The sequence below is a fragment of the Triturus cristatus genome, chromosome 8 (genome assembly GCF_964204655.1).
Source record: "Triturus cristatus chromosome 8, aTriCri1.1, whole genome shotgun sequence".
In the NCBI taxonomy this organism is placed as follows: Eukaryota; Metazoa; Chordata; class Amphibia; order Caudata; family Salamandridae; genus Triturus; species Triturus cristatus.
In genome coordinates, this window is record NC_140591.1 from 1,562,316,653 (window position 1) to 1,562,330,207 (window position 13,555).

A 13,555-nucleotide genomic window follows, 5' to 3' on the forward strand; every position below is an offset into this window, starting at 1 on the left:
CACAGAAACAAATGCAATCAATTATTTTTGACAGTATTTGTCTATTCCTGTCAACTGCTTCATTGTGCTTCTGTATTGATTTGCAGTATGCATTGCTTATGTGGGCTTCAATCGGTGTGTCTCCCAACATTCCCAGTATTTCAGATTTTCCATATGGATTCATGTGTGTGCAAGCTTCTTTATTTTGTCTGACAAATGCTTCAATCCTGTTACTCCGTTTTTTGTCCAAGGAATGTCACAACCAAACACCAAGCAGGGGAAGCAGAACAGAGAATTTGTTGAAGTACACCCTGTAAGCCAATCATCTTTTGTGTACCAGGTGTTTGAGAATGTACGTCTGTAAGTGTTCACTCTGTCTTGGGTACTTTGTTGTAGTTGTAGGTCAGGACGGTCAGTTCCTAATACTTTTATAGTTAGTTTGTCTTCAAGTCTCAGTCCAACAAATGGCCTTGCAAGTAGGTGCTCTACAGTATTCATGGAGTCTTACCAATATTAAAGTTACCTGTCAATAATCAAAGTACAATGTATAAGGTTTGTTGCAAAATCATCAAATTTTTGTATAAATACATATCTTGTGCATTATCGCAATATATTTCCAACAGCTCCCCTTTGCACAACATGACTGTTAAAAATACAATCTTAAGCCTGTTGCCTCTGTGTGCCATAGTAGTTGCTCAAGGCCCTGAAACAGACATATCTCGTGCGACAGGTGAGGGCCTATACCAAGGCAACGGAGAGGGCCCTTAACAACTGGTATAGCCAGAGACAGCTGGGCTATATAGCTATTATTACAGTCCACCCACTGAGGGTTCTACATTAAAAAGGGAGGAACAGAAAAAACAACATTGGGAAGTTGGAGCTGAAAGCTTACACCTGCCTTTACAACCCCTGAACCACTTCATTGTTTCCAATGGAACTCGTAACATTCCAATCCATCTTTTAATGCTGATTACACAGTTCCATGCCTCTGATTGATACTGATGTGCACCCACCCGACCCAGGATGTAAACCACATATATAGATAGCCTTTAACTACTTTGTAAAAAATATGGCATCAGTTTCCTTAACTTAAACACTGGAGTTGCTGTGTTGTGGGGTTGCAAGAGCAGCAACGTAGGTTGGTTTCTGTACAGGACCCTCTTGTTCTTTGCCCAAACATTATATAGAGTCCCACTGCCTTTACCAGATGTTGAAAAGAAAAATATAACATAATAAAACATATAAATTAGAAACACTTATTCTTTGTAATTTTCACAAACTCTATGATTTCAGTCAGTCATGCAACATTGGCGCCACTCTTAAAATTGTTCCAGCTGCACTACAACCTTCAATCATTGCAGATCTTCACCCAGTGGCTGCGCACGCACTTTCACATGCTGGAAGTGGGCCTAGAGTGCTGATGGTAAGTGCCAGTAAAGCAACCTCACCTCAGGCCCAGAATGGGAGCTGGTCATGGAATGTTTATTGTCGTGACCAGCACAGGAATCTGCACAGCAGTTGACAGTGGCACCATGTGTTACTGCAATATTTAAAGCCTAAGGCTTTAGATGTTGCTTCAACTATTATGTAAGCGGAACACACAAAACGCAATCCCTGTTTTTTCCTGTGGTACAAAAATAAAGTTTCTGAAGCTAGGCTGGCATGCATCTCTGAGAACCAGAAGCATACATGCTGCATGCCAATGCTCTTACCTTCAGAAACATTTCTATCTACATGATAGAAATGTATGTTCCGAAGCTAGGCCTAGCTGGCACACCTCACCAGGAACACCTTAAGGATTTTGGGGGGCCTCGGCCAAACGTATTTAGGGGCCCCCGGCCACTGTTACGAACAGCTTTAAATATATGATCCAGTTTCAGCAGTTTCATGTCCTCTTTGACCAGGTCTCTGACAGTGCACAGCCACTCATCCTAAATTCTAAATCTGTTTACATCTACAGTATTCATGGATAGTGATGACGTGTGTTTTCAATTTTGCAGCACAACAGCATCTCACTGATATTAAAGCAAATAATCTCGTGATGCCCTCCCATTTCTTATATGTGTGAGGTACTGTTTTGATCTAAAAGTAACTTTTTAAAGGATTTTGCATGAAACATAAACTAAACAACATTTATCTGCAAAATGTCTGTAAGACTAGTCTCCCACATCACCCACATTAAAAATAAAGGACAGGAAATTATTTAGGAAAGTATTCCCAAAAAACTGTTTAATTATTATTGAAGGTAATCAGGGCAAGAATGCCGAACAGAGCTCTCTGAGCACCTCTGAGAAGCTGAAGCATACATGCTGCATGCCAGCAGGGCGTAGCGGCAGAAACATTTCTATCCAGTGCTTAATTTGTGCAGGTGCTTTCCGGTGCTAAGCACCGGCACATATTTCTCAGGGCCGGGTTGACAGAATTGAGGGCCATGGGTATGCTAGTGTTGCAGGTGCCGACTTTTAAATGGTGGAATTTCTTTAGTTGCTTCACTGCTTGGGCCTCGATCGGAGTTGGTCAGCTGCAGAGAAAGGAGTGAAGCGGTGAGCGGGGCTGTGGTCGGAGGCAGATTCAAGGCTCTGCAGGGAGAGGCAGGCCGTGGTGCGAATGGAACAGGCAGGCCTCGGTGCGAATGGAACAGGCAGGCCTCGGTGCGAATGGAACAGGCAGGCCTCGGCGCAAATTGACTTCCTGGGCACTCCAGGCAGCATGAGAGCTGATTGGGTGTCCCCATCCAAGGCCCGGCCGTGGCGCGAAGGAATCTTTCGGAATACAAAGACAAGAGGACACAGAGCAAGCAGAGCAAGTGGCAGAGGAAACGGTCGTGAATCCCCTAAACGTCCTGTGAGCAAACAATCTCTGGGTAAAAGGTCAGGCAGTTGGAGGTTCGAGATTTCAGACAAGCAAAGTTAGTACTAGAAAATGGATGCGCCAGCAGAACTTAAAAACATCTGATGATCAGTCTTCTTTGTAAAACAGGGAACATGTTAAAATTATATACATCCTCATTTTTCCCCAAGGTGACACATGGAAACTTCTTAGCTAACACACGTGCAGATTGCTGCTGTGGCTTATTTATGGTAGGAATATAAACGACCGTGATTAGCACAGAGTCAAATGCCATATTTTGTGTAAGCATTAGGAAAAATGTTGCAAAGAAATGTGTGTACATGCACATACAACTACAGTAATGCAATTAAAATGATGCCGTCTATGGAGGCGAGGCAGATATGAGGCAATCATTGGTATCATCGTCTGAGTCCTGGAGTCTGCATAAGTGCCTTGTGGTTGTGGGTCTCCATTCATAATCAGCCTCATGCATTACACGCCCATTAAAAGTACTGTGTCACAATCAGCAAGCCCGGACAGAGCACAATGCAATGCATGATATGACGCTGTTGTAATTAAATGCCACTCCGGGGAAGAGATAAGCGGGGGCAATGAATCTGTGGAAAGCCAAATGTTCTCCAATGAGCTCTTTTCCTTCAGGATGTACATATGTTTTAAAGTCTACTTTTGAACTACATAATCAGCCATAACAAACAAAGACAAAAAATGTATGGCATCACTCAGTCATTGCATAGGAGATACTTTCTAGCGTGGCACACCAGAGAGAAAACGCTTTTTAGAGATTCAGCAAGCAACACTAAATTAATGCAACGTCTGTAATGGAATTTCTCCACACTCTTGACTAAGTTGGCTGGCCTGTCATTCTTTCAGTGTTTGCTTTAAAATAATACATTCCAAAGTATAAATCATTAAGGGCCCATATTAGCTCTTCGTACATCCAGTGGTCTCTCTGTATATGTGTTAGCCTGTCTTGTTATTTATAAGGCCATGTGTCAGCTTAATTGTTTGTTTCTATGCCTCCAGGTCTGTGTCCTTGTCCGGTGTAGGTAGAGCCTCCAAAACAGTGCACGCGCTGTTATGAGGCATATTGTGGTCCTTCTGAGAACATACAGGAACCTAGAGCTCTCCCATTGATTTCCATTGGTTGGCTTCCCTGCCCTTCTCTTTTGCTTGCTTCTTATTCGATGGTTTTCCTTTTCCGTCTTGTGTCTGCCCCTCCCAAGAGCCCTGCCAATTTACTTGCATCCTTCCGAGTGCCTAATTTGTGCCGGTGGTGTCCCACAAGAAAGCCTAGGGACTCGAGTTGGGTAGAGCCAACCCAGGTCCCCACTTGTAGTGTAGTTCCTATATCCCTGATAGGCTCTGCGCATCGGAATAATATACACTATAGTTTTGGCATAGGACTGAGGTCAGTATGCCTCTATCGAGTACATTAAACCTAATTACTTGTGTGTGCCAGCTAACTCAGAGGTCACTAGAAACTTCTTGAATAGACAAGAAAGTTAAGTCTCTGACAACTGCATAAACATGACAACTTTGTTTCCCTTAGAATTTGAACAGTCTCAGAATCGTGGAAACAATAGATAACAGTTTCACTCAGGCAATCGTGCATGCTTCATTTCTACAGAGTTTACACAGAAATAGGTAGACGGGCGTTTCAATAAAAAAGGGTTTATTAAACAGTCATATTTCTCGTGCAAGAGATATGAACTGCTACAATCGTAAGACAGAATCCGAAGTAAAATACGTACAGCGTTAGCAGTAGGATAAAATAATACTGCAATAGCATAGTTTGTAGCTATGACATATATTCATAAAAATACATACATAAATAACACAGGATAACATGTGAATACTCGTCTGGTGCTTCTTGCTAGTTCTACCCCAGTGTACCTAACCTAAGTGTAGTACGAGGTAAGAAGTAGGTGCTGTTTTTCTATAGTCTAGTTTAGCTTTAGTTAGGATTGGAAGTGCCAAGATTTGCCAAAAGTCCCTTTAAGTTCTAGTCCGCTCCATACCTTGGAATGAGAGAGGTGGAATCTCTTTCCGGATCTCGATCTCTAACACCCCGCAAGGGGAGTCAGAAACACTGGAGCTGAATTCTCTGCGAGGAGGATGACAGTGTCTGGTCAGTGCGTCAGGCGGGGACTCGACTTCCTTCCGAACTTGCCGTGGTGAGCCGAGCAAGTATGCAGCCGTGGCTTGTCATGGCAAGTGAAGGTATACTTATACCTTGAAGGTGTTTAGGAATGCCAGTATTGACGTAAAAGTCGGGCAGTGGAACGTCATGAATGAACCCCTAAGGAATATATGTTCATGCATAATAAATGAGTTCTTGGAGAAATCAATAATCCAAGGAAGGGGAAGTCCTAAAGGCTTAAGTGTCTGGTTTTCCAAGAACTCGTTGTGACGTGGATGGACGGATGTAGGTGGCCATGCCTGTAGTTGGTTAGCATGGATAATGGTAGGATTCCAATGCCTAAATAAGGGCAATGAGATTTGTGCCTATATAAGGGCATAAGTCGGAAAACCTACATACGGTATCTAAATCGACACACAACACCCCCTCTTATCAAAACATTTGTGGAACACAGGAAGATACACTCAGAAAGGGAAAGCTTACAGCGCTTCCATCTCTGACCCCGCAGGATTTGGTATCTGCCCCCACCCAATTGGTCTGGTGATAATTATAACTCTCTGGATTTCTGGTGGAAAGGAAGTAAGTAAACCAACTAACTAACTATAAAGATCACCCCCTCTCTATGCTCCTTCTTTAAGGTTCAGTCCAAAAAGGAAGAAGCACATAACTCCATATCCACTTTGTCCTCTCCTAGTGATTGGAGCTGAGTCACAGGAAAGCTACACCAGAACTGTGGAGGGGGCAGGGGAAAAGGGGGATCTCCCTCGGTATCTGCTTTTCTTCCCCCATTCACACCTCACTCCTTTGCTTCTCTCCATTCTTCCTTCACTTTCTATCCTACATACGCGATTCCTCTTAATCGCCACCTCCCCTCATTAACTGCTTTTAATTTTTCATCTTTCATTTCCACTATCCTTTCATGCGCTCCCTGCTGTCTGCTCTTTTTCCCTTGCCTTTCTCCTCTTTCCAGTTTTCATTTTCATCATGTTTCACTCCAATCTTGCACTCCCAATCTCTGCTTTCCCCACTTCTCTTCACATTCTTTGTCTACCTTTGTATCTATCCTTGCCTTCAGAGACCTCTCCTTCTTCCTCCCTTTCCCTTTTATATTTTTCCTTCTTGTACATATCGTTATATCCACTCCAGGAATCTGTGTTTGATTTCAGGGTCATACATTTAAATCTTGATGTGGCCACTCAGTCTTTCATCTTTCTGGGGTCAATAAAATGAGTGCCATTGAGCTGGATAACAACATTTTTACTTTGGTGTCAAGGCCCCCATGGCGTGTTAAGGACACCGAAATGTATTTTAATGTTTTGTTTTCCAATTTCTTTGCAATAATACACTGTCATTATTCCCTCTGTCATTGTTTCATCCAGTACCTTTCAAACTTGCATCCATTCCCTTGACCTCCTTTCTTTCCTTCGTCCCATCTTTTTCCTTTTTCTCATCCTCCGCACCTCCAGCCATACCTCCTTTCTTCTTTCCATTCTTGCTTCCATATATCCTCATTCATTCCCCATCCTTCCTCCCTTGGTGCATTTTTTCCTCCATTTATTCCTAACTTGTCTTCCGCTACTCCTTCTTTAATTTCTTCCTTTCTTATCCTCTTCTTCTGTTCTTCCTCCTTTTCTTTCTTCTTTCTATTTATCCATTACACATCGTTCACTTCTTTTATTGCAGTATTTCTTAATTTCTTCCTTTCACTTTCTTTTCTTATTTTCTCCTTCTTTCATCCATTACTTATTTGTTTCCTCGCTCCAGTACTCTCCTTCACGCCTGCATTTGTTGGTGCCTTCTTTAATGTATTTCTTCCTTCATCCCTTACTTTCTTTTGAACAGCGCAGTGCAAGAACATTCTCTTTAGTTTGCAAAACTGCTTCAAGTCCTCAAATGGCCTTTCCTAAAGCTGCATTTTGAGATTTACACACATTCTATAGTTTGAGTTCATTTTTAAATTGTTGTCATAGGCTTCCTATATGTTATATTATGTTATGTAATATTGATTTGTATAGTGAACTAATCACTCAAGTGGGTATCCAGGTGCTTGGGCAGGTATGTATGTGCAATGCCATTGAGGTGCTTACGTTAAGAGCCAGAGCTTCAGCTTCTTGTGGAGAACTCAAGAAGTGATGAGGTAGCTCTTTTGTGTTGAGGCTTATGGGTGTGGGTGGAGTCAATAAATGAAGCGGGTGGAGCCACTGGAGGAAGTGGGAGGGGCCGGGGGAGTGGGTGTGGTCACCTAAAAAAATGTGAGCACCCGCACTTAATATTTTACAAATTAAGCACTGTTTCTATCTACAAGGAATGTTGTGTTTCTGAAGCTAGGCCCTGCTGGCACACAGCATGTATGCTTTTCAGAGGTGTAGATAGAAATGTTTCTGAAGCTAGGCCCTGCTGGCACACAGTGTGTATGCTTTTCAGAGGTGTAGATAGAAATGTTTCTGAAGCTAGGCCCTGTTGGCACACAGCGTGTATGCTTTTCAGAGGTGTAGATAGAAATGTTTCTGAAGCTAGGCCCTGTTAGCACACAGCGTGTATGCTTTTCAGAGGCGTAGATAGAAATGTTTCTGAAGCTAGGCCCTGCTGGCACACAGTGTGTATGCTTTTCAGAGGTGTAGATAGAAATGTTTCTGAAGCTAGGCCCTGCTGGCACACAGCGTGTATGCTTTTCAGAGGTGTAGATAGAAATGTTTCTGAAGCTAGGCCCTGTTGGCACACACATCTGAGAAGCAAATTAAGTACTTCCAGTATTGCACATAAGTGTTACAGCTACTCTGAGAAGGAGCTCCAGAAAACCCTAACACACTCTTAAAAAAATAAGCATGGATAGCAGCCTCTGAAAAGCATACATGCTGTGTGCCAGCAGGGCCTAGCTTCAGAAACATTTCTATCTACACCTCTGAAAAGCATACACGTTGTGTGCCAGCAGGGCCCAGCTTCAGAAACATTTCTGTCTGCACCGGTCTGCGTTCCCGCTCTATAAGCACTAACACTCTTCGAAGTGCAGAGTGCGTTTATAGAGCGGAAACGCGACCCGAAGGTAATTCAGAAGTGCATTTGAGAAGGCGCCCATTTGCTTTGTGAGACTGTCTTTCAATTGTTCCAGCTGCCTCTGACAGTCAGAGGCAGTTCTGACGTGAAAGAATAGTTATTGACCAGGGCTTGCTTCACATGAGCGTGCCTAGATATACTCTCTTTGGTGATGGCGAACGGAGCCCTGCCTGCTTTTTGTGATCACAGCTTTTAATAAATGCAGGTTGCATATTCAACTTAAAGACAAAATGCTTGGCATGGCACATTCGGCCAACAGAAACAAATTAAGTAAATATTTTAAAAAAGTGACAAAAATTTCATTCATCAGTGAGAGGACACAGTAGTGTCCTCACACACAGTCCTGCTCACAGAGTCAACAGTGGACTTTGCAAAGTCCATGATCGAAATTACTTTTTTCTCAGGCACGGCGGGACTAGTGATTATTTTTTATTATATTAAGTGATTTGCCCAGAATCACAGGATGTTGAGCCGATGATGCAGGTAATCGAACCTGGTTCTGTTCAGGTTAACCAGGTTCGAGTCTCAGCGTCGATGGTTCAACATTTATCGTGTGACGTAGTGTGCAGTGCAGTCATGGCTATCATGGCCAGAGCGGAGCTGCCGACTTTGGAGACACCAAAGTCGGCAGCTGTGCTCTGGCCTTTGCGGCCATGACTACTGTGCACAGGCATGATACATCCACAATAATACAATATACAGCTAGTAGACAGTACTCGCTGAATCCTCTTTTCCAAGTCTGACTCTAGTCTGCTCTCAGCCGTTATCAGGTTCAAGACGGCAGCTCTCATTGCCTGCTGGCTACCAATGAAGTAGTGTACGTGAGGCCTCCGGGGTCAATGAGGTCAGGCGGAGCTTTCTGAGTGCTCTCGACTCTCTCTCACACTCCCTTCCTTGTGTGCAATCAGCAATGGCGTGCACACACAGAGGGGAGGAGGAGGAGAGAGAGGCTGAGTTAGGGCAGCAATGACCAATCACTGCACAGCTTCACAGTAAAGCCATGCAGTGATTGGTGAATAGGCGCCCCATGCTCTTGGACATGCCCTGTCACAGGCTCCGCGTTATTTGTCTAGAGACGCTAAAACAGCCAATCCAGGCACTGCTAAAGCAGCGCTTGGATTGGCCTGGGCAGGAGAACTCGACGCTCCTTAGGAGACCGGGGGGGATGTGGCTTCGATCTCCCCCTGGCTCCTTAACTGTTTAGGCGAGAGTGACGCAAGACCCTGAAGACTGCGCATGATGGGCTGGCCAGGGAAAGGCACCTGGCAAACCCGACATGCGCATTGCAGCTCAGTGCCTGAGTCCTGCTCCTAACTCCAGCCCCCAAGCCTGCCGCAGGTAGGCAGACTAAAGTGAGTGACATCAGGTAATGCCCGCAGTTGAGACAGCTGACTGCCACCGTGACGCGAGCTGAAATTTTGTAAGGTAAGTGCTACCAATTCTTAAATTTTTGTTCACACTATGATGGACCCTGGGGCAAAATAATCAGTGGGGCGACGGCCCCTGTCATAGACTTATTGCACAGCCAACAGAGGTGCTACAGTGTGCAGATAGGGTAGGGCATGGTACAGACGGAAACAGAGTCTCACTCTCATCAACCCTAAAAAGGAAGGAGTACCAGGCCTATGCGCCCAAAACTAATGGAAAGGCCTACAGGGAATGAAAGCATGACTCTGTGTCCTGTGCACCAGTGCTGACACAATGCCGGCATTTAGAAGCGTTTCAGTGCATGGTTTTCCTGGTTCTGAGTTGACTGTGACCTATGAGAACGTGCCTGAACCTGGGAATGCCAGACTGTTATGACAGGATAGGCAGCCCCAAGTCCAGGAACTTTGTATTATAATGGTATCTTTATCACTGCCATTGGGAGCTATTTAGAAGTCCCAGTCCTAGGAATTAAATTCTAGTGGTTGACCACCAGCACAAAAATTAAGCACTGTCTTGAGTAAAACCGTTATTATATGAGAAATACAAACCAAATTGTGTTCAACTAAAACTGAAAAAGAATAAGGAAAACAGATTTTGAAAATTAAACTAGAGGCTAAACGGCTGACTTAGGAACATGGGGAACCAGATTTGAGTACTGACCTTGGCTCAACATTCTGTGATTCTGGGCACATCACAAACTCTCCATGCCCAAAAAAAGGAAACCAAAAATGTTACACAGTCTGGTTCTGGTAAAGCCCTCTGTTAGAAGTAGAAGTATAAAGAAGGTCCACCACAGGTAAGTTGAAAGCTTCTGTATTCTGTTCATCCACTCTCCTCACTGAGCGTAGATTATCAACATTCTACTGTCAACTTATGTGGAACGTTCCAATGTGAGATGGGAGGAAGGGAGAAAGGGGAAGGAGGAAACCAAGGCAAAGGGTACAGCAATTAATACAAGAAGGTTACAACACATCTCACCAGAAAAAGGGGAGGGAGGAAGTTACGCTAAGTTCACAAGACTATCACCACTCCATTCTGTCCATTTTCCGGCAGACCACATTTCTGCTTACCTTTACTACTCGTTGAAGAGGTAGGTATTTGCTCTGTCCGGTTTGTACATGGGTGGGTTTCCTCATTAGCACAGGATTATTTGCCTTGAGGTTTTGTTCCTTAACCCCATGTTTCTGGTCATACCAACTCTTATACCTCTATTGGTGTGTTGGGTTTTCTTTTGGACCTCCCCCTGTTTGTGAATAACTCACTTACCTCCTTCCAACCACAGGGGGTTCATCTTGGTGCTAAGTTCCCTCCCTCTTAGAACTACGAACTGAGAAATCCCTGTAACGAGGTTTGGGGCAGTATGATACGCCAATATGTATTCTTTAAGTGAGTCCTCAATCTTGTGGCCATTAGTGATGGCGAGTTGAATATGTTCTTTTACCGTGCAGATTTTTCTCTCTACCAGTCCATTTGCTTTGCGACAGTAGAGTTCTTTTTTCTCGTGTTTGATGTTTAATTCCTCTAGGAACTCTCCCATCTCCTTGGACGTAAATTGCACTCTGTTGTCTGTTACTAAAATCGCTGGTATTCCCTTATTGAAAAAAAATGTTTTTTTAGGAATGCGATACGATTGCTTGTTGTGGTGGAAGGCGTAAATTTAAAGTTGATCCAGTGGGATGTGTATACTATTAGGACAAACATGAACTTCTTTTGGGGACCCAAGGCTTCCATGGGCCCAATTATATCAATAGCTAGTTTAGTCCATGGCACAACCGGTACCTCCACTGGAGACAGGGGAACCTTACGTAGGGATTTGCTTTTATCACTTTTGGCACCGCTGATGCATCCCTTGACTTTCAGCTCTACCATTGAATCCATTTTAGGAAACCAAAAGCAACTTCTAACCTTGTTCTTTGAGAGGCTCTCATGGGCCACATCTATTATCTTGTTTCTGAGGTCAACTGGTGGAACAACATTTTCGTTGCGATACACTTTGTCAGCCATAAGTGTTAGTTCAAATCTCACTTCCCAAAAATCTTTATCCTCAGGCACCTCAGTGTGATAGCAAAACACACAAGATGATGGACGGAATGTTGCACATTGGCAAAATATTCACCCCCAGTCACAGATCTGGGTTTAATCCATCGTTATTTTGCTCACCATGCCACCCCAGTTCAGACATGGCCATATGCAAATCAGTCTTGACCCTGTGCCTCATTGTGAGCAAAATAACGATGTATTAAACCCAGATCTGTGACTGGGGGTGAATGTTTTGCCAATGTGCAACATTCCGTCCATCATCTTGTGTGTTTTTCTGTTCGCCCTATGTGGGAAGGGTATGCCCAGACGTGGGTCCCGTGCTCACTACGCCACTGGAGTCCAGCTATCCTGGCTGAAGAGGAGTGAAACCCCAAAACCGGTCCTAGGATGCTTGATTCCGGTCCACGGAAGACATGGCTTGGCAGTTCGGGTTGGACTGTTCCCATGAGGCACAGGTCAAGACTGATTTGCATGTGGCCATGTCTGCACTGGGGTGGCGTGGTGAGCAAAATAACGATGGATTAAACCCAGATCTGTGACTGGGGGTGAATGTTTTGCCAATGTGCAACATTCCGTCCATCATCTTGTGTGTTTTGCACCTCAGTGTGATACTCAGGTCAGCCATTGACAATTAACTCCTTAAGAATGTTCATATCAACGTCTTTTCTCATGATCTCTTCCCATTCTTCTTTGGTAAGGGATGGTAGTTGTATGACCTAGACAAGTAATCTGCCACTATATTCTCAGGTCCTGGTAGGTATTCCACTTTAAAGCAATAGTTCTCCAACCCCAGCACCGATTTGGATATGCGTGGAGAACTGTTTTGAATACATTTAGACGAAAATCATGAATGTTAGGGGCTTGTGATCTGTGCGAATGATGAATTTAGTTCCCCATAAGTAAAATTTAAAGTGATTAACCGCCCAAAAGCATGCTAAAGCCTCTCTCTCTCGATGACCGAATAGTTGCGTTCTCTGGGACTCAAGGACTGGGAGGCAAGGGCTATGATGTTTTCACCATTCTCCCCTCTTTGGGATATCGATGCCCCCAACCCTTTATTGGACGCGTCTGTGGTTAGCATGGATTTCTTTTTGGGGTCAAAGGATCCTAGGGCCGGCGATTCAATGATCTCCTTCTTCACCACGTCCACCATTTTGCTGTGCTTTTCTTCCCAAGTGAATTCCTTGTTTTTTTTTAGTAGTTCACGTAATCTTTCCCACTTTTCAGAAAAGTTCTTTACAAACTTGCCCATGTATTCGACCAGACCTAAGAAGGACTTGAGTTCCTCTTTGTTAGTCGGGTATGGAGCATCCTTGACAGCTTGCATTAGACTGTACTTAGGTCTGAAGCCTTCTTGGGAAATGGTGTGCCCCAAGTAGTACACCGAGCCTACTATGATCTTGCACTTGTTTGGTTTCACAGTCAACCCTGCCTCTGCAAGTCTGGTGCAAACTGTGTTAAAAATTTCATCATGCTCTTCAGCAGATGACCCATAAATCAGTACATCATCTTGGAAGCATAGGTTGTTTGTGATGCCCCTGAGTACTTGCTGCATTATCTTTTGGAAAACTGCCACAGCAGAGGCAAGTCCGAAAGGCATCCTGACAAACATATATGCTCCAAATGGGGAGGTGAATGCTGTTAACGGTCTTGAATCCGGGTGCAATTGCACCTGGTGGTATGCCATTGATAGGTCGATGACCGAGAAAAACCTGGCCTTCCCCATTGTGCTCAGCATCTCGTTTATATTGGGGAGGGGAAACCTCTCTACCCATATGTTCTCGTTGAGACTACATAGATCCACACAAAGGCGGATATCTTGCCTATTGGCCTTGGAAGCTATTACTATGGGCGCCAACCACTCCGATGATTCTATAGGTTGGATGACACCCATCTCGCATAACTTATCTAGTTCCTTCTTGAGAGGCTCTCTCATAAGGAGAGGGACCGGGCGGGTTTTGTGAACCATGGGTTTGGCTCCTTGTCTGACCTTGATCTTGTGTTGGAAATCCTTCAACATTCCTAACTTATCCACGAAAAAATCAGGAAAGGCATCACATAGTG

The 13,555-nt window shown here is 44.1% G+C and overlaps 1 protein-coding gene across 6 annotated transcripts in view; it reads left to right on the forward strand.

The window, feature by feature from the left end:
- Positions 1-13,555, forward strand: part of LOC146806147 (olfactory receptor 52K1-like) — a 73,806-nt gene that overhangs the window by 29,421 nt on the left and 30,830 nt on the right. The window lies entirely within an intron of this gene.